Source organism: Grampus griseus, assembly GCF_964374135.1.
Source record: "Grampus griseus genome assembly, chromosome: 8".
In the NCBI taxonomy this organism is placed as follows: Eukaryota; Metazoa; Chordata; class Mammalia; order Artiodactyla; family Delphinidae; genus Grampus; species Grampus griseus.
The window spans coordinates 101,170,574-101,189,030 of NC_139002.1; the positions used below are offsets into that span (position 1 = coordinate 101,170,574).

The following is an 18,457-nucleotide window of genomic DNA, read 5'->3' on the forward strand; positions in this document are numbered from 1 at the left end:
ATCCCACCCCTCGTTGTAGCCCTCCATCTCACCTCCCTGACAGTGTTCCTCTGGCCGGGCCCCATGTGGTTCCCTGCCCTGGGAGACTTTCCCCATATCCCTCAGGTAGACTAAGGCACAGCTGCTTTCTTGCTCCATCCAGGATGGTGATGCCACGGGTGCCCCTGCAGCTCAGTCCGCTGAGCAGCAGTGAACGCTGGGTAAGCTCTGCTTGGGGAAGAGCCACAGCAGCCTCTGCTCCCTCTGGGCTCCCCCAGAAGCTTCGGGAAAGAAGGAAGAGCAGGCATCGGAAGGGAAACTGGCCATAGCCTGTGTTCCAAAGGTTTGCAAACTTGATCTCAGGTTACTGTCCTGTCTGTCCTTTTGGAGCTCCATTCTGAGGTTCTCGTGGATACGTATAGAGCAGGCAGCAGCAGCCAGAGCTAGAGAAGCTGAGTTACTCGAGGCCTGAGGCACCTGCTTTGTATCCTTACTGAGGAATGCAACCTTGGTTGTCCCCAACCAGCAAAGCAGAAAATAAGTTCCATGGCCCACCCCAACCAAAGCTCCGCTTCTGCCAATAACTTTGAACTTTCTCGACCAAAGCGATCTGTCCTGCGTGCCGCAAGGAGGAAGTGAACTCATTTTCTTATAATGCGGAGCTTTGAAAACCGTCACGCCTTTGTTTGGTACTGGCCTTGACTGCAATTTATTAAGCCTAGAAAAGGGAACATGAAGGTCCAACACTTTCATTCAGATTTAGTTGCCGAAATCCACGAGCCTTTAATCTTATTTGCCCACAGATACACACACACACACACACACAACTGCCTACATTACTTTCCTCTTTAAACATTCCCCATTCCTGGGACTTCCCTGGTGGTCCAGTGGCTAGGGCTCTGGGCTCCCAATGCAGGGGGCCCAGGTTTGATCCCTGGTCGGGGAACTAGATCCCACATGCATGCTGCAACTAAGAGTTTGCAAGCCACGATGAAGATCCTGTGTGCCACAACTAAGACCCAGTGCAACCAAATAAATAAATATTAAAAAAAAAAAAAAAATTCCCCATTCCTCAGCTATTAAGATCTAGGAAAGCTGATCCTATCAGATTAATGTCAAGATAACGAGTCTAGGGTTACACGTCAGGGGAGAGGAGATAATAACCCGTGAGAGCTGTGACATTTCTTTGGGTCTCTGTCGTCCCTGCCAGCCCTGCCTCTGGCCTGGAGGGATCGGTGAGGGATGGGAATCCATCCCACAGAATCAGAGCAGGAGAATTTGAGGGGTATATTTGTGTCTTTGAATTGTGATTTGAGAATAACAGAGGTAGGGGCCCCTGGGATTCTGTAACAAAACAAGTACAGGGGCTTCCCTGGTGGCGCAGTGGTTGAGAGTCCGCCTGCCGATGCAGGGGACGCGGGTTCGTGCCCCGGTCTGGGAGGATCCCACATGCCGCGGAGCGGCTGGGCCCGTGAGCCATGGCCGCTGAGCCTGCGCATCCGGAGCCTGTGCTCCGCAACGGGAGAGGCCACAACAGTGAGAGGCCCACGTACCGCAAAAAAAAGCCCAAAAAAACAAGTACAGGATCACCTCCTGTAAGGGATTGCTTGTACTCAGAAACCTCATGGGGGTGCTGGGAGCAGCAGGAAGGGCTTGGGAGGGTGCAGTCAGCACTGCAGGAATGGCAGGGAAACACGCCAGCCTAGAAGATTCCTGCCCCAGGTATCTTGATCATGATGTTATTAGAATGTTTGTGATCCCACTGGACTAAATTGAGAGCAGACACAATGGCAGAGAGAGAGAGACAGAGATTTGAGACGATGCAGGAAAAATATAAGCTCAGGGCAGAGACGGTAGTTCTGTGTGGTCAGCGTTTCATCAGAGATCCCTTCAGGGCTGAAAAGGACCTGACAGTAGCCACTTGAGAAGCCCTGGTTTGATCTAGGTGACCATCACGCTTCCTGGATGGACACCTTTTGTGGCCCCCAAACCTGTCTCTCTTACCCCGGTGCCCCTTACCCCTGGCTGCCATGCCACCCTCTTCCACCCCCAGCACCCAGCCCTTGCTGGGTCTGCCTCTGCGGCATCCACCTCTGCAGGAGACCCCAGCAGGGAGGACCCTCACCATGAAGGCAGTTGCAGTGATTTTATTGAGAGGGGCCAAGACGAGGTGGCAGCGCCAGGAGGGGGGAGGGTCCAGATGCAGCTGGTTACACTCCTGGGAGCAGGAACCTGGCCCCTCTCTGGCCCCGCCCAGCGGGCTGCAATGGGAAGAGCACTGTCTCGCGCTGCCGTCCTCAGGACCACGTGCCGCTGGCCCTTTGGCAGTTGTGTCTTGTGTTTTGCTGCAACAGATCAAGAAGACTGACTCAGGCAGATATCACAACATGGCAGTAAACTCTTACTGTGTCAGGGTCAAGGGTGTGGGCTTTGTATCCAGCCCCAGATAACTGCTCCCCGGGGAACTAGTTGGAAACAGGGATAATAACTGTCAATTACAGATCACCTACTGTGTGCGAGGCACCGTGCAAGGTCTCTGCCTTTGCTGTGCTTCTCAATCACACCGGCTCTCTGTGCCAGGGGAGGGGGTGGTGATGGTGTTGTTTTCATCTTCGTTTTAAGTTTATGGAAAGTGAGACTCAAAGTCATTACCCAAGGTCATGTAGGGTGTGCAGTTAGGTCGGAATCTGACTCAGAAGGTGTTGCTCTAGGTCAGCTCTCCTGCACCGCTGTCCAGACATGAGGAAGGAAGGTAAGGGGAGGCCCCCCCATGGCCTCTAGTTGGCACCCAGACTTCCTGACGCCCGCTGGCAGCAGGGCATGGTATCTGGTATCACCCACAGGGCTGGCAGATGACATAGCCTGGAAGTGCGGGGACATGAAGACTTCCTGGGGTGGATTTTTTTTTTACTTTTCATTTTACATTGGAGTATAGCTGATTAACAATGTTGTGATAGTTTCAGCTGCACAGCAAAGGGTGTCAGCCATACATATGCATGTATCCATTCTCCCCCCAAACTCCCCTCCCATCCAGGCTGCTGCATAACATTGAGCAGAGTTCCCTGTGCTACACAGGAAGTCCTTGTTGGTTATCCTTTTTAAATATAGCAGTGCGTACATGTGCACCCACTGGAGTATAGTTGTTTTACAATATTGTGTTAGTTTATACTGTACAGCAAAGTGAATCAGCCATATGTATACATATATCCCCTCTATTTTGGATTTCCTTCCCATTTAGGTCACCACAGAACACTGAGTAGAGTTCCCTGCGCTGTACAGTAGGTTCTTATTAGTTATGTATTTTATACATAGTATCAATAGTGTATATGTGTCAATCCCAATCTCCCAGTTCATCCCACCCACCTCCCTTTCCCCCTTGGTATCCATATATTTGTTCTCTGTGTCTCTATTTCTGCTTTGTAAATAAGATCGTCTATACCAATTTTTTCAGATTCCACATATATGCGTTAATATACGATACTTGTTTTTCTCTTTCTGGCTTACTTCACTCTGTATGACAGTCTCTAGGTGCATCCATGTCTCTACAAATGACCTAATTTCATTCCTTTTTATGGCTGAGTAATATTCCATTGTATATATGTACCACATCTTCTTTATCCGTTCCTCTGTTGATGGACATTTAGGTTGCTTCCATGTCCTGGCTATTGTAAGTAGTGCTGCGGGGCTTCCCTGGTGGCACAGTGGTTAAGAATCCGCCTGCCAATGCAGGGGACACGGGTTCAAGCCCTGGTCCGGGAAGATCCCACGTGCCTCGTGGGATTGAGCCCACACGCCACAATTACTGAAGCCCCCGCGCCTAGAGCCCGTGCTCCGCAGCAAGAGAAGCCACCGCAATGAGAAGTCTGCACACCGCAAGGGAGAGTAGCCCCCGCTCGCCGCAACTAGAGAAAGCCCGCAGGCAGCAATGAAGACCCAACACAGCCAAAATTAAACAAATTAATTTATTTAAAAAATAGTTTTTCAAAAAGTGGCAATGTAGCAAAAAGCCATTATAGCAAAAAGCCTTTATAGTAAAAAATCATTAATGAGACAGTGTTTTGTGAGGCAAGTCTATTTCCCTAGGACCAGATCCCTGTACTGAGGCAGCTGAGGCTTTTGTGTGGGTTCCAAGCCTTCTAGACGGAAGTCACAGATATTTTCCCGATGGCCATTGGGCCCTGGGCCTGTGACGTCCGGAAGCTGGTGGTCACTCCTCCCTCCTGTGTGGGAGTCTGGCTGGGAGGAAAGGGGCTGTGCTGGGGGAGCGTGGCCAGGTGGGGAAGCCTGATGCAGAGGCTCAGAGCAGAGCTCATCCACGCAGACATGTGTCCACTGCGTGTGGAGATGCCAGTGGTCAGGGGGCCCGTCCTGCCTCAGCCTGGCCGTCAACCTGCAAGATGACATTGCCCTCTTTGACCCCGGGTTCTTCATCTGCTATGTTGCTGTGAGCACACCGTCCTGCCAACCTTATGGGAGCACCGTGCCAGATGCTGTGTGCTAGAGGTTCCCAAACTCTGCTGCCCGGTGGCACCTCGGGCATTGTGATGTCATCAGCATGGGAAACGGCTGGATCACGGGAGCTTTGAGAGTTCCCGAGGGGATTCTGGTTAGGGCTTGCTTGCCTGCTTGCTTCCCAAGGGGGGCAAGCTTGTTCCTTCTATGGGGGGAGGGTAGGGGTGTGTCCAGGGGTCGGGCCGGAGGGGTGGCTTAGGTGGCCTGCCCACCCCTTTGGTGGCGTTGTGTGCGGGGGACATGAGCAGTACCCTGCTTTTCTCCCGACCCCCTGCTTTTGCTCCCGGTTCTTCAGAAGTGGCATTTGGGTTTTTGGTCTTTTTGTATCTTGTTGTCCATACTTTGCCCCAACTGCATGCAGGTATTTTTAGTCCCTTATAGTTTCTTTGTATTTTGTTGCTCCAGGAGACGTTTATCCAGGTGCAAACGCTGCAGCAACGTGTCCCAGGTCCCAGCCTGTCTCCATCTGAGGAGCCCGGGCTCGGGCTTGCTGGGACTGGAGCATCTCCAGGTTCTCAGAGGAGCTGCCATGTGTCATGGACCATTGTCCCCTTTTGGCTGCTCAGCGTCTGGATCCTTCCTATTTGATGGGAATCTGAAGGCAGGTGGGAGACAGGACCCCACCTTACACTGTAGAGGCTGAGAGGGGACAGAGTCGCACTTCCAGCTCTCCGGCACAGAGAGCTCGGACGTGCAGCAGGCGGCCCGGGTTGACCAAAGGCGTGTGTGTATCCAGGACTTTCAGCTTTGAGGGAATGACAAGAATGTTCCAGAGCAATCCTGATTAATCACGGCAGCCGCGGTGAACATGGGAACCCCGTGCCCACAGACTCCACTGGTGTGGCCACCGGCATCTGATGGTGCCAGCCCCAGGGGCACATCCTAAGAAGATGGTTCCCGTGGCTGGATCCCAGTTCTGCCCGGCCTCGCTCGTTCCGGCATGTTAAACCTAGTCCTCCCTCCCCTTCACGAGTTCCCTTTTTCTTTCTTTTTAAACAGCTTATTTGGGGGAAGATACAAATCACACGCTCCACAATTTACCCATCAAAATTGTGCAATTCGGCCGCTTTTAGTACATTTATTACAATGTTGTGCAACCATCGCCACTCTCCAGTTTCAAAACATTTTCATCACCCCCAAAAGAAACCTCACCCCATTAAGCAGTGTCTCTCCACGTCCCTCTGCCCTCAAGCCCCGGCAACCACTGCTTTGCTTTCTGTCTCTATGCACTTGCCGGTCCTGGACATCAGTGCAGTCACACAATATGTGGCCTCTCGTGTCCAACTTCTCTCACCTATGTAATGTTTTCAAGATTCATCCGTGTGATAGCCTGTATCAATATTCCACTGTATGGACATACCATATTGTTAATCTTATTCATCAGCTGGTGGACAATTGGGTTGTTTCCAATTTGGGGCTGTTATGAGTAACGCTGCTATGGACATTCCTGTACAGGTTTTTGTTTCCACTTTGGGGCTGTGATGAGTAACGCTGCTATGGACATTCCTGTACAGGTTTTTGTTTCCACTTTGGGGCTGTGATGAGTAACGTTGCTACGGACATTCCTGTACAGGTTTTGGTGTAGAATAGCGGTAGAAGGTAGAATCGCGGTTTCCGGGGGTTGGATGGTGAGGAAAATGGGAGTTATTTAGCAGCTATAGAGTTTCTTTTTTGCAAGATGAAGACAGTCTGGAGATTGGTTGCACTGACTGCTGAGTGAATATGGTGTGAGGCGTATTTAAAATGGTAAATTAGATGTTATATGTATTTACTAAAATTTACTGAATAATCCTTACAATTAAGGATGATGGGGTTTTTTCCTTTAAAAACGTAGCTCAGACAAATCATTCTTAGTGCACAGCCTCAAGACTTTGTAGGCGCCAAAGTCAAAGGTAAAAGGCAGCAGCCTACTTTCTATGTTTCTGACAGTAAGGCCATACAGGAACTCAAAAATGTCATGGAGCTGAAATTTTCACCATTCTGTGTGGAAAAATGATAATACATGCAGCAGAGTTATGGATAAGTTATTTCAAGGAACAAGAAATGTGCAGAAAAAAACTTACTCAAGGGATCCCTGGTGGAGAAAAGATCTGGAAATACCAGAACTTCTTTGACGTTAATAAATGTCTCCTGAATGATCAAATAAAGGATGCGATCATTCTGATTTTACTCCCAGCACTAATTCTCTTGGATGACAGGTGTGTGTGGACAGATTCAGGAAAACAATAAGAAATGTTTATTCTGCAAGATTTTACTTTACAAGAAAGAGTTGAAAATCTAAGTGATGTTTATTTTTGTTTTCCAGGAAATTATATATAATAGTATTTTCTGTGAACCGTTTTAACTTTCCATAAGATCTTTGACTCAGAAGACGTCGACTGGCGATGAGTGTAAACCACAAGCTGTCTTTCTTTGTGTGTGTGTGTGTGTGTTTGTCTTTCTTGTCTTTTGATCTACACACTGCAAGACAATTGTTGAAACCTCAAATACATTTTCATTTCAATAAAGTATCTTCAAACCTGAAGTTCTTTTTTGTTGTCTGATTAAAATAGAGGCTTCAAAGAGCTTCATCTCTCTCTCTCTCACACACACACACACAATTATTCATTAAAGAATTCATGGGTGAGATAGCTAGTGGGAAGCAGCCGCATAGCACAGGGAGATCAGCTCGGTGCTTTGTGACCACCTAGAGGGGTGGGATAGGGAGGGTGGGAGGGAGGGAGACGCAAGAGGGAGGGGATAAATGTATACGTATAGCTGATTCACCTTGTGATACAGCAGAAACGAACACACCATTGTAAAGCAATTATACTCCAGTAAAGATGTTAACAAAAAAATAAATTAATCCCTTGTCTGGAAACTGGTTTTCCTCCCCTCCCCACCCACCCCCTTCTCCCCAGGAACCAGAGGGCAGGTTCTGGCGGTTGGGTCCCGCCCCAATTCCCTGATCCGCCACAGTCTTCATCTTCATTCTGACCCCTGCTGGCCACGGCCGGGCACTTTTCTCAGCTCTCTCTGTCTCTGCCCCAAGTGTGCAGGGCTGGGAACAGAGCCAGTGAGAGAGGTGACTCAGGCAAAAGCCAGGGTGAATCCTGTCTTGATTTTTTTTTTTTTTTTTTTGCGGTACGCGGGCCTCTCACTGTTGTGACCTTTCCCGTTGCAGAGCACAGGCTCCGGACGCGCAGGCTCAGTGGCCATGGCTCACGGGCCCAGCCGCTCCGCGGCATGTGGGATCTTCCCGGACCGGGGCACGAACCTGTGTCCCCTGCATCGGCAGGCGGACTCTCAACCACTGCGCCACCAGGGAAGCCCCCTGTCTTGATTTTTAAATTTGATATATGGCACTGATCTTGACTTTTAAAAATAGTTCACAAAAATATTATTTATCCCACTTCCTGAGATGTTTGGTGCCCCCTTCAATTGTGTGAATCTCCCTAGTTGTGTCCCTCGAGTGGCAACATGGTCCATCGCTCATTCACACAATGACCTACGAAGTCAGGAAGGTCAAGGGAAAAGTGTGCACTACATCGGAATAAAGCAAAGCAAGAGATTTTTAAAAATATTTATTTATTCATTTAGGCTGCGCCGGGTCTCTGTTGCGGCATGTGGACTTCTTAATCGCGGCATGTGGACTTCTTAGTTGCCACATGCACGCGGGATCTAGTTCCCTGACCAGGGCTCGAATCTGGGCCCCCTGCATTGGGGGCGCAGAGTCTTACCTACTGGACCACCAGGGAAGTCCCAAAGCAAGAGATTTTAAAATCAAACCTTATCTCCCCTTACTTTTACCAGTCCCCACAATCTTGTAACCAGGGATAAGTTATTGCCACTTCTGCTCACACCTCCGAGGGTCCCTCTTCCTACCTGGGCATCCCCTCTACCAGGTAGACCTCTGGCCCTTTCTCGGGACAATTCAGCTCCCACCAGGTTCAACTCCTCTGTCAGGTATAACACGGACAGGAATGAAACACAAGAGAAGGTCCTGCGTTGCGGCGCCAGAAGGCCAAATGGGACTGTAGTCAGTGAAATTCCCATCTCCCAGTCAGACCGGTCACCGGCTTGGAAGGGAGGAGGTCTCAGGATTCCGAGCAATGGCAGCTCCCAGGAGGTACCCTCCTAGGACTGCAGAACCTGATGTCAGCCTCTAGACAGGGCAGGCCCAGAAAGCCCCTTCCTAGCCCCAGTCTCAGCACCTGGACAGCTTGGGCCTCCATCTGCCTCAGGACATCACAGAGCTGCCCCAGTGGAGTGAGGGTACCCATTCTCCATGGTCACGTGTTTGCCCGGCGCACCACCTGGCCAATGATATAGCTGAAGAGTGTCTGTTCAAGGGACTTGTGCCTGGAAATCCACGCGGAGTTCAAGAGAGTGAGAGTGGACCGTGCCAACAGCGCCAGCAACTACCAGATGTCCAGAGGATGGGAGTGTTGCAGGAACACTGGAGACGGGAGCAAAGGATGTCCACGCCAACACGTCATTCGACTAACCTTGACAATGGCAAAATAAGTGCAATCGTACAAAGTATGTTCTCTGACCATCGTGGAATCAAACTGAAAATCAAGAAGAGAATGATCATAGGAAAATCTCCAATCACTCGGTAAAAAAACACCACGCTCCTAGAAAATATAAATCAATGAATCGTCAAATACATACCCAATGTATTTATTTTAGGTGTCTTTCTCCAGCACTGGGCTGTTGCTCTGTGGAACGGAAAAGGCTTCAACCTGGGGTCCTCATTACCTAATAAGTAGCTTCAGCACTCAGGGGATAGGGAACGGAGAACAGACGGTAGGTACGTGAGGGCTACGTGCCCTGCGGAAAATGCACTGGTAACAAACTCGGGTGGAAAGAAACAGGAATCACAGACCAGGGAGGAGGCGAGAATCCTCAGTGTCGTGTTAGAAGTTTATGGCGAAATGAGGATGGAGAAAAAGACCTCATGGAAATATTGCTCGTAGTTTTCCTTCTAAGTACACTCTGTAGGACTCTTATTACCTGGAGCTGGAGACAGGATAGTAACATCTGTCCAGGCAGAAATGCATCATTCTAGCTGTACTTCTAACACATGTCTTAGACTAAAGCAAATATTGTGTCTCCTGGAAGTAAACACTCGAGTTAAAACACTTCTCACAAAATACATGAACAGAATGGAAAATAATCTGAAAAAAAAATATGTATATATAACTGAATCACTTTGCTGTACACCTGAAACTAACACAATATTGTAAATCAACTATATTTCAGTTAAAAAAAAAAAACAGGATGGCAACTGCCTGGGGATGGCAGTAAAGATAAACGTATTTCGTCAGTTTCTGACTAAAAGGGTTCAGTGAGGGCTAAGATAGATGAGTGAAAAAGACTGATGTCTGGATAAAGCCTAGTTTCCGTGAAGTTTCAGAAAATCAAAGTTGAAAAGAAAAATCTAAACTTTTCCCACAAAATAACTAGAATTCACAACAGACTTTTCATCAGCAACATTAAAAGAGAATGGAGACAGAAAGTAGATTACTTATTGCCTGAGACTGGGGGAGTTATTGGGAATGGGGCATGTCTGCTGTCTGGGGGGTTCTTCTGGGGGTGATGAAAAATGTTCCACAGTGGATTGTGGGGATGACTGCACAACCCTGAATATATTGAAAACCACGGAAGTGTACCCTTTAAATGCATGCATTCTATGATATGTGAGTTATATCTCAATAAAGCTGTTGAAAAAATGTGTTTTGTTTATAGATCTTGCTGAGGGTGACAGGATTAGAAATGAAATATTGGGACCTCCCTGGCGGCCCAGTGGTTAAGACTTCACGCTTCCAATGCAGGGGACACAGGTTCCATCCCTGGTCGGGGAACTAAGATCCCACATGCTGTGCAACAGGGCCAAAAAATAAAATACATAAAAATAAATTTTAAAAAATTATTAAAAAAAAAAGAATTTAAGGAAAAGAAATGAAATATAGGTTTGCCTACCAAGATCAACAATTTACAAAATAGTTTATGCTCTAGACAGTAAGGATATTAAAAACAGATATCAGCCCGGCCGTCGCTCACTCACTTCTCGCTCCCTGCTCCTGGTGGCCCTGAAGGAGTGCGGGCCGGGGTCGGCCCCCAAGAGTAGGAGGTGCAGGGAGAACAGGTAAGGGACCCGGAGGGGGGTCCCCAGAGATGGCGTGGGCGAGCGGACACGGCCTGTGGACCCCTCCCCAGAGGTCCCGGGGCAGAGACGGCAGCCCCCAGGCGCCCCCGCGCGGCATGGCGTTTGGCCACAGAAAACGGCCTGCGAGTCGAAGTGTGGCGGCGGCGCACGTGCAGCAAGAATCGGGAGAAGCAGGAGGCAGCGAGGACAGGCCCAGGAGCAATGGCGTCCAAAGAGGAACAGGCGGTAACACCCTCAACATGGAACATGCCAACCAGGAGAATGAAAACAAGGATGAAAAGGGGCGAGACGCTGATAAAGGAGAGCCCGTGGCCCTTTGGAGGCTGGTGGATATTGTGTTCCTAGAGGAAATCGTAGGCGGTTCTGCATTAGGCAGCCCACCCTGCAGTGTAGATGGGACATGACTCAGAGTCTTAGAGAGCCACAGCTAAGGATGAGAGAAGAGAATATGGAAAGGACTGGGGAGGAGGGGAGGCAGCTGAGGGAAAAGCAGTGAGTCATAGTCTGCGGGCAGTTAGCCCTGACTCCCCTCACCAGGACCATCAGGATTTTTGCCTTATGCCTTGAATCCTGATGTCTTCCCTGAAGTTAGTAGGGAGACACATCGTTTCCTAAACTTACATGTTTGTGACGTACCTTTGTCGTAAACCTTTTGGTGTTACTTGTTTCTTGTGGGTCTCCTATTACCAGCTTCTAATTGAATGTTGTGTTTCTGACCCAATCTGTAAGTTTCTATCAGCAGGAGAGTTTTACCTGTTGCATGGAGAGATGTTCATTATATATTGTGAAGTCAATAAAGCAGTTTAAAAAAGCAAAACAGATACTAGAGAGCTATTTACCAAGCCATTTTACTCTGCCGCCAGGACACACAGCTGGCTTTGTTTCCCTGGGGTGTGGCCACGTCCCTGAGTTCAGGTCAATGGAATGGGGGAGTCATGGGAAACATCACCTCCAGACCTGTCTCAGAAAGCCCCTTCCCTATTCCCTTATCTGCCACCTAACGCCAAGGTCCAGTAGAGTCCTGAGGCCCTAAGAGATGCTTGAGGCCTTCATCAGGACAGCCTGGGTGCCTGAGTGACCGCATGGAGTCGGGGGAGTATCGAGGACAGGGCTCTGGGAGTGGTCTGTTCCAGGGCAATGGAAGGTAGAACGAGTATTAAAACGTATACTGATATCTCTTCAGGGAGGTGGACTTTATCACTGATGCTATTTAGAAAAGTAGGTTCCGGGGACGCTTCACTTTCACTCATCACTTTCAAATGCTCCACAGGCACTGCGTCTCTTTACGCCCACACCCAGTGCAAATACTCCCACCGCCCACTGTCAGCATCCACTGTGTTCTGAGGAGCACCCCCAGCTCCAGTCCCCCAACTTGGACTCATATGTAACAGTAATAACCATTTTTAGAGAAACCACTGAGATAATATAAAAATAAGTAGAAGGGGGCTTCCCTGGTGGTGCAGTGGTTGGGAGTCCGCCTGCCGATGCAGGGGACGCGGGTTCGTGACCCGGTCTGGGAAGACCCCACATGCCGCGGAGCAGCTGGGCCCGTGAGCCATGGCCGCTGGGCCTGCGCGTCCAGAGCCTGTGCTCCGCAACGGGAGAGGCCACGACAGTGAGAGGCCCACGTACCGCAAAAAAAAATAAATAAATAAGTAGAAGGATGAAGATATATATGTGTTTTGGAGGTAAAGAAAGAATATCAGAGACTGAAAGAATTATTGGATCCAGATCTATTGGGACTTCCCTGGTGGTCCAGTGGTTTAGACATCACCTTCCAATGCGGGGGGTATGGGTTCCATCCTGGTCAGGGAGCTAAGATCCCACGTGCCTCGCAGCAAGAAAAACAAAACAAAACATAAAACAGAAGCAATATTGTAACAAATTCAACAAAGACTTTAAAAACTGGTCCACATCCAAAAAAAAAATCTTAAAAAATATCTATTAATTGCCCACTTAGTCCTGTCTCTGGGCAGTGTATTTGCCAACTATACACAATCTAACAACTGAACACTATTTTAAAATTTATTATTATTATTATTTGCCTTTGAACACATATAGGAACATGCAGTGCACACCAATCCTGTTTGAATCTCATTTCAATTTCTCTTGTTTCCTTGGTCTCTACTCAAATGTCTCCTTCTCAGTGAGATCTTCCTTGATCATCCTTTTGTCAACTTCCACTTCTTCTCAACCGTCCTTGTTGTTTTTTTTTAAATTATTATTATTGTTTTATTTATTTATTTTTTTGGCTGCGTCAGGTCTTAGTTGCGGCACACGGGATCTTCACTGAGGCATGAAGCCTCTTCATTGTGGCGTGCAGGCTTCTCTCTAGTTGCAGAGAGAAGGTTTTCTCTTCTCTAGTTGTGGCGCATGAGTTCCAGAGCGCTTGGGCTCAGTAGTTTGCGGCACGCAGGCTCTCCAGTTGAGGCGTGAGCTCAGTAGTTGTGGTGCAGGGGCTTAGTTGCCCTGAGGCATGTGGGATCTTGAAAGGTAGATTCTTTACCATTGGCCCACTAGGGAGGTCCCTCAACCTTCCTTGTTTTTATGAGTATTGATAGCTAGGAGTGAAAATAATAAGTAGGGTACTTAGTATTATTCAAATGATACATATATAAAATGTACTTACATGTCTGTGGTTATATTATGTCAATGGTTCTCAGAAAAGGGAATCCATTATAACCGTAAAAATGATTAAGGACCACAAAAAAGAGCTTCTGTTTAAGTGCCTTATAAATATCTACATTTACACAGTTTAAAATGGAGACATTTATAAAACATTTATTTTTTATTTAATCATAAGAATAATAAATTCATATATTTTAATATATAGCATATCTTTATTAAAAAGTTTATATTTTCCAAAAGGACAAAAAAAATTGCATTGCATTGGGATTACCAATGTTTAGAATTTTGCAAGTCTCTTTAACATATGACTGATAGAAAACTGCTGAAATATATTTTCTTCTGCATTAATTCTGTCGCTGTGTCACATATCACATAGCCTCTGGAAAACTCCAAAGAACAATTGTAAGAGAATGAGAGTGACCTGAAAAATATTAGTATCATTATTAAAAGAGTTTGATCTCCCAGGACCCCTTGTAAGAATCTCAGAGTTCCACAGTGGCCCATGGACCAGGCTTTGAGAACCACAGTATCATGTCAATGTGTGTGTGTGTGTGTGTGTTTGTGTGTGTATAAAAGTTCTCCTCTGGGCTTCCTGGTGGCGCAGTGGTTGAGAGTCCGTCTGCCGATGCAGGGGACGCGGGTTCGTGACCGGTCCGGGGAGGTCCCACATGCCGCGGAGCGGCTGGGCCCGTGAGCCATGGCCGCTGAGCCTGCGCGTCCGGAGCCTGTGCTCCGCAACGGGAGAGGCCACAACAGTGAGAGGCCCGCGTACCGCAAAAAAAAAAAAAAGGTCTCCTCTGAAATCATTAAATACAGGCCAGAGGTGGCCTTGGATTAACATGTGAAACATACACAGGGGATTCCAAAACCAAGGGTGCAGTTCAATATTATACACGTTACCAATATCATCATCTCAACAACTGAAAAAGAGAAATCTCCCTATTATATGACTAGATGAAGGTTATTTAATGAAACTCAATGACCATTCTTAATAAAAATTTAAAGTAAAATAAGTATAGAAGAAACTATTTAGGTACAAAAAAATAATTTACAATGCCAAGAGCAAGTGCAGTTCTAAAATAACGGATGCAGGAATTCCCTGGCGGTCCAGTGGTTAGGACTTGCTGATGTCACTGCCGAGAGCCTGGGTTCCATCCCTGTTTGGGGAACTAAGATCCCACAAGCCGCGTGGCACGGCCAAAACAAAGAAAATCATTTAAAAAATTAAAATAAAATAAAATAATGGATGCTAATGACATTTCCATTAAAATCCAGGATAAACAAAAATATGCCTGTGACATGCAGTCAGTCAACCTTGCTTTGTGTCAACCCCCCTAAGTAGCGACAAAAATAATAAAATGGACCAATCCTAAATATTTCCAAAGAAGACAGAAAACACATTCATTTGCAGAGAGCATGATTGTTTTGCCAGGAAACATGAGACAGGCTCTTGAAATACAACAAGCAGTATTAAGATAGTAAGATGAGATACTTTGTAAGGCTAGATGTATCAACAATGTGTAAAAAATACAGCAGCTTTTATATGCTCTCCCTCGTAGCTACTGGAAATTAGAGAGGAACTAGGATATCCCCAGAGTGAAATCAGCAAGGTGGCGGAAGTCCCAGCCTTTATTCCCCCGCAGAAAGACTGATTTAACAATGATACATGGGGCTTCCCTGGTGGCACAGTGGTTAAGAATCCGCCTTCCAATGCAGGGGATACGGGTTCGATCCCTGGTCCGGGAAGACTCCCACATGCCGCGGAGCAACTAAGCCCGTGCGCCACAACTACTGAGTCTGCGCTCTAGAGCCGCGAGAGCCACAATTACTGAGCCCACGTGCCATAACTACTGAAGCCCGCACGCCTAGAGCCCGTGCTCCACAACAAGAGAAGCCACTGCAACAAAGAGTAGCCCCCGCTCGCTGCAAATAGAGAAAGCCCGTGCACAGCAACGAAGACCCAATGCAGCCAAAGATAAATAAATAAATAAATATTTTAGAAACAAACAAAAAAAAAACCAATGATACATGGACCAAAACACCTTTATGAGAGGTCCAGATTCCCGTTAAAAGTTTCAATACACCAGATGAGCACAATACGGACTCTCATGTAAAGAAGAAAGTGTATCTCCATTTACTGGGACTTAAGATGAATTGGTTCTCTCAAGCTGACATAGTCCATATAGCCCAGGGCTGGCAAGTCAGGGCCACACCTCAAATTCTTTATTTTATTGATTGGTTTCTCTGCCTCTCTCTCTGTTGATCGTGGGAAGGCATCAGGTCCCCAGTTAGTGGCCTGCTACAGATAGACAAATTCTAAACTGGATTCTAGAAAGCTTTTCTCCCTTAAACAATACCGCAGCACATGACTTCTGCCCTCTTCCCACCTTCCTATCTTCATCAGTGCCTTCCATTAGAGAAGCTAATGAGAAGGCAGCTGGCAAGAGAGTCTGAGATTGGGACTTCCCTCTGGTGAAGTGGTTAAGAATCCGCCTGCCAATGCAGGGGACACGGGTTCAATCTCTGGTCCGGGAAGACCCCATATGCCGTGGAGCAACTAAGCCCATGCTCCACAACTACTGAGCCTGAGCTCTAGAGCCCACGAACCACAACTACTGAGCCCGCATGCTCTAGGGCCTGCGTACCGCAACTGCTGAGCCAACTGCTTCTCCTGCAACGAGAAGCCCACGTACCGAAGAGTAGCCCCTGCTCACCACAACTAGAGAAAGCCCGCACACAGCAACAAAGACCCAACACTGCCAAAACAAACAAATAAATAAAATTTTTTTAAAACCTTCATTTTCATTCAACCTGTCATGGACACCATGGAGTTACTCCTTTCTTCTCAAGGGGAAAGATGGCAAAAATCTGCTATTTCCATTTTCATAAGTGGCACTTGTGTTTGCAGAGGACTCAAACTCCCCTATTCAGGAAGGGACCAGTGAAGGGGTTGTGACTTGCTGTCCTCAGGGGTCTCCAGCACCTGTGGGGCTGCCCTACAATGAGAACGTGTATCTCAACGACACGCCAGCTTACCTTACTGTGGGAGGGGCAGGAAGAGTTGTTAACATCTGGCTTCACTGCTACAAGGCAGCTCTCCCTTGGAATTGCCTTCGGTAACATCCGTTCCCTAGGTAGAACAGACATATTGGAACAGTGCCTCACCTTGGTCTGGCAGTCTTGACTCCTGCAGAAAAGGACTTCAGATGGAGGGAGAGTCCTTGACATTCAAGTGTCTTCTGCATGGTAAGGGAAACCTCTGGAACACTGCCTGGAACTCAGGAGCCCAGGACAGTTTCATTAATGCAGTGCTCCTCCAATCTTTCAAATGCAGCCTACATGTTCTTCTTGACATGGGAGGGTTGGCAACCACAAAAGATCTGCTTATTGTAGTTTCTTTAGTCCCTACATCGTCCCTGACTTTATGTATGTATGGCCTTGCCACAGCTTTGGGGCCAGTGGAATATATGGGTATAATTTCATGCTAAAGGCTATGCGTGTCTGTTGGAATTTTTCTTCCATGTATTGAAATGTCTGGCCTCTGTCTTTGTGAGAAGAAGTCTCCAAAAGAATGTATATAAAGTAAATCAAGTAATACATCAACAATAAGTGCATCTGGTGTGTATCTATATAATGGAATACTACTCAGCCGTAGAAAAGAATGAAATTTTGCCATTTGCAACCCCATGTATGGACTTGGAGGGTATTATGCTCAGTGAAATAAGTCAGACAGAGAAAGACAGATGTTGTATGGTATCACTTATATGTGGAATCTTAAAAATACGACAAATTAGTGAATGTAACAAAAAACAGACAGACTCACAGGTACAGAGAACAAACTAGCGGTTACCAGTGGGGAGAGGGAGGGTGGGAGGGGAAATATAAGGGTAGGGAATTAAAACTATTATGTATAAGCTACAAGGGATATATTGTACAACACAGGGAATATATCCAATATTTTATAATAACTGTAAATGGAATAAAACCTTTAAAAATCGTGAATCTATTGTACACTTGCAACTTATAAAATATTGTACACCAACTATACTTCAATTTTAAAAAAAAGTGCATCTGGGTAATGGCATGATGGTGTTCTACTATACATATCATTACAATGTTTCTGCGTGTTTGAAGTTAATTCCAAATACAAAGTTAAAAATTGTATTATTGAGGCAAAATGTATTGTGATGAACACAGCTCTGCCTTCTCAGGAGAGGAGGCCTTGGGCCATCCAAATAGTGTACCTGATAGCACTGGCTCACGGGAGTACCCCACTGATGCCACATGGTGGATGAAGTCAATTTACAAGTGGATGATGGTCCCCAAACTCTAGGTTGTGTCTCAGCTGGTACCTGGGCTGGATCCCCAGCACTATGAACAGCACAGGTAGCCCAGTGCACACACTGAGTAACTGTTATGGAGAATTCCGGAGCAAACCAAGCATTTCTGATATTTTCTTACCTCCTTCTGCCTAAGGTATGACACAGAAAAGAGATTCAAACATCACAAGGCCATCCCTTCATGGCAAGAGTTGGTGAACAAGGTGAAGGAAACAACCTCTGATGCCCAGTGGATTTGTCCATGTTATATGCCTCCCTCTGCAGCTCACATCCTTGGCCCGAAGTCTGAGCTGCATTAGGGGTAGGAGGGGGGCTGGCAGGTGGTCTGTGGGAGTAGTAAGGCGTGGCTACATCACTCACACGTTTCCCTGAGGAACCTCAGGGCATAAATCTCATAGGTTCCACAATGCAGAAAGGCGTGGGAAGAAGGGATAAAGTGGCTTCAAGGAGTTTGTAAGATAAGGTGTATTGGTGATTTGGGCGCCAGCAGAGATGCTTGCAACTTTGCATGAAGACCAGACATTTATTTCAATTGTTGATTCTTTTTAAACACGTGATGTAAAATGTTATTGATAAATGTATCTCTTCATGAACTGAATGAGGACTCTTGATTTTACATATACATGGATACTGTGAATTATTGTTAAAATGAGGTACTTTTATTCATGTTTTTCACCTTCATGGATGTAAACTCTGAAAACACTTGTCACATGAATTTGCAGTTGCAGAATGAGTTTTGTGATAGCGGTGCCATTCAATTTTTTCAATCATTCTGAACTACAGGCTAAAAAAGGCATCGTAATTTATCACTGAAAATGATTTTTAATAATTTATCAGTCAGTTAACT

At 46.9% G+C, this 18,457-nt stretch overlaps 1 long non-coding RNA gene and 1 pseudogene across 3 annotated transcripts in view; one reads left to right on the forward strand and one right to left on the reverse strand.

Annotated features, from left to right (window-relative positions):
- Positions 1-8,848: 8,848 nt before the first annotated feature.
- Positions 8,849-18,457, reverse strand: part of LOC309826787 — a 28,180-nt gene continuing 18,571 nt past the window's right edge. Inside the window, exons 1-3 of one of the 2 annotated variants that reach the window (XR_014297137.1) lie at positions 12,417-12,469; positions 11,279-11,395; positions 8,849-9,041 (exon numbers count right to left, since the gene is read on the reverse strand). This is a non-coding gene — a long non-coding RNA (uncharacterized lncRNA). Of the gene's footprint in view, positions 9,042-11,278; positions 11,396-12,416; positions 12,470-16,306; positions 16,401-18,457 lie in introns of those variants that run through there. The other variant, XR_014297138.1, reaches the window with a different exon arrangement.
- On the forward strand, positions 10,844-11,209 carry LOC309826832 (protein BEX1-like; annotated as a pseudogene). The gene has a single exon. The product of its transcript is annotated as a protein BEX1-like (transcript).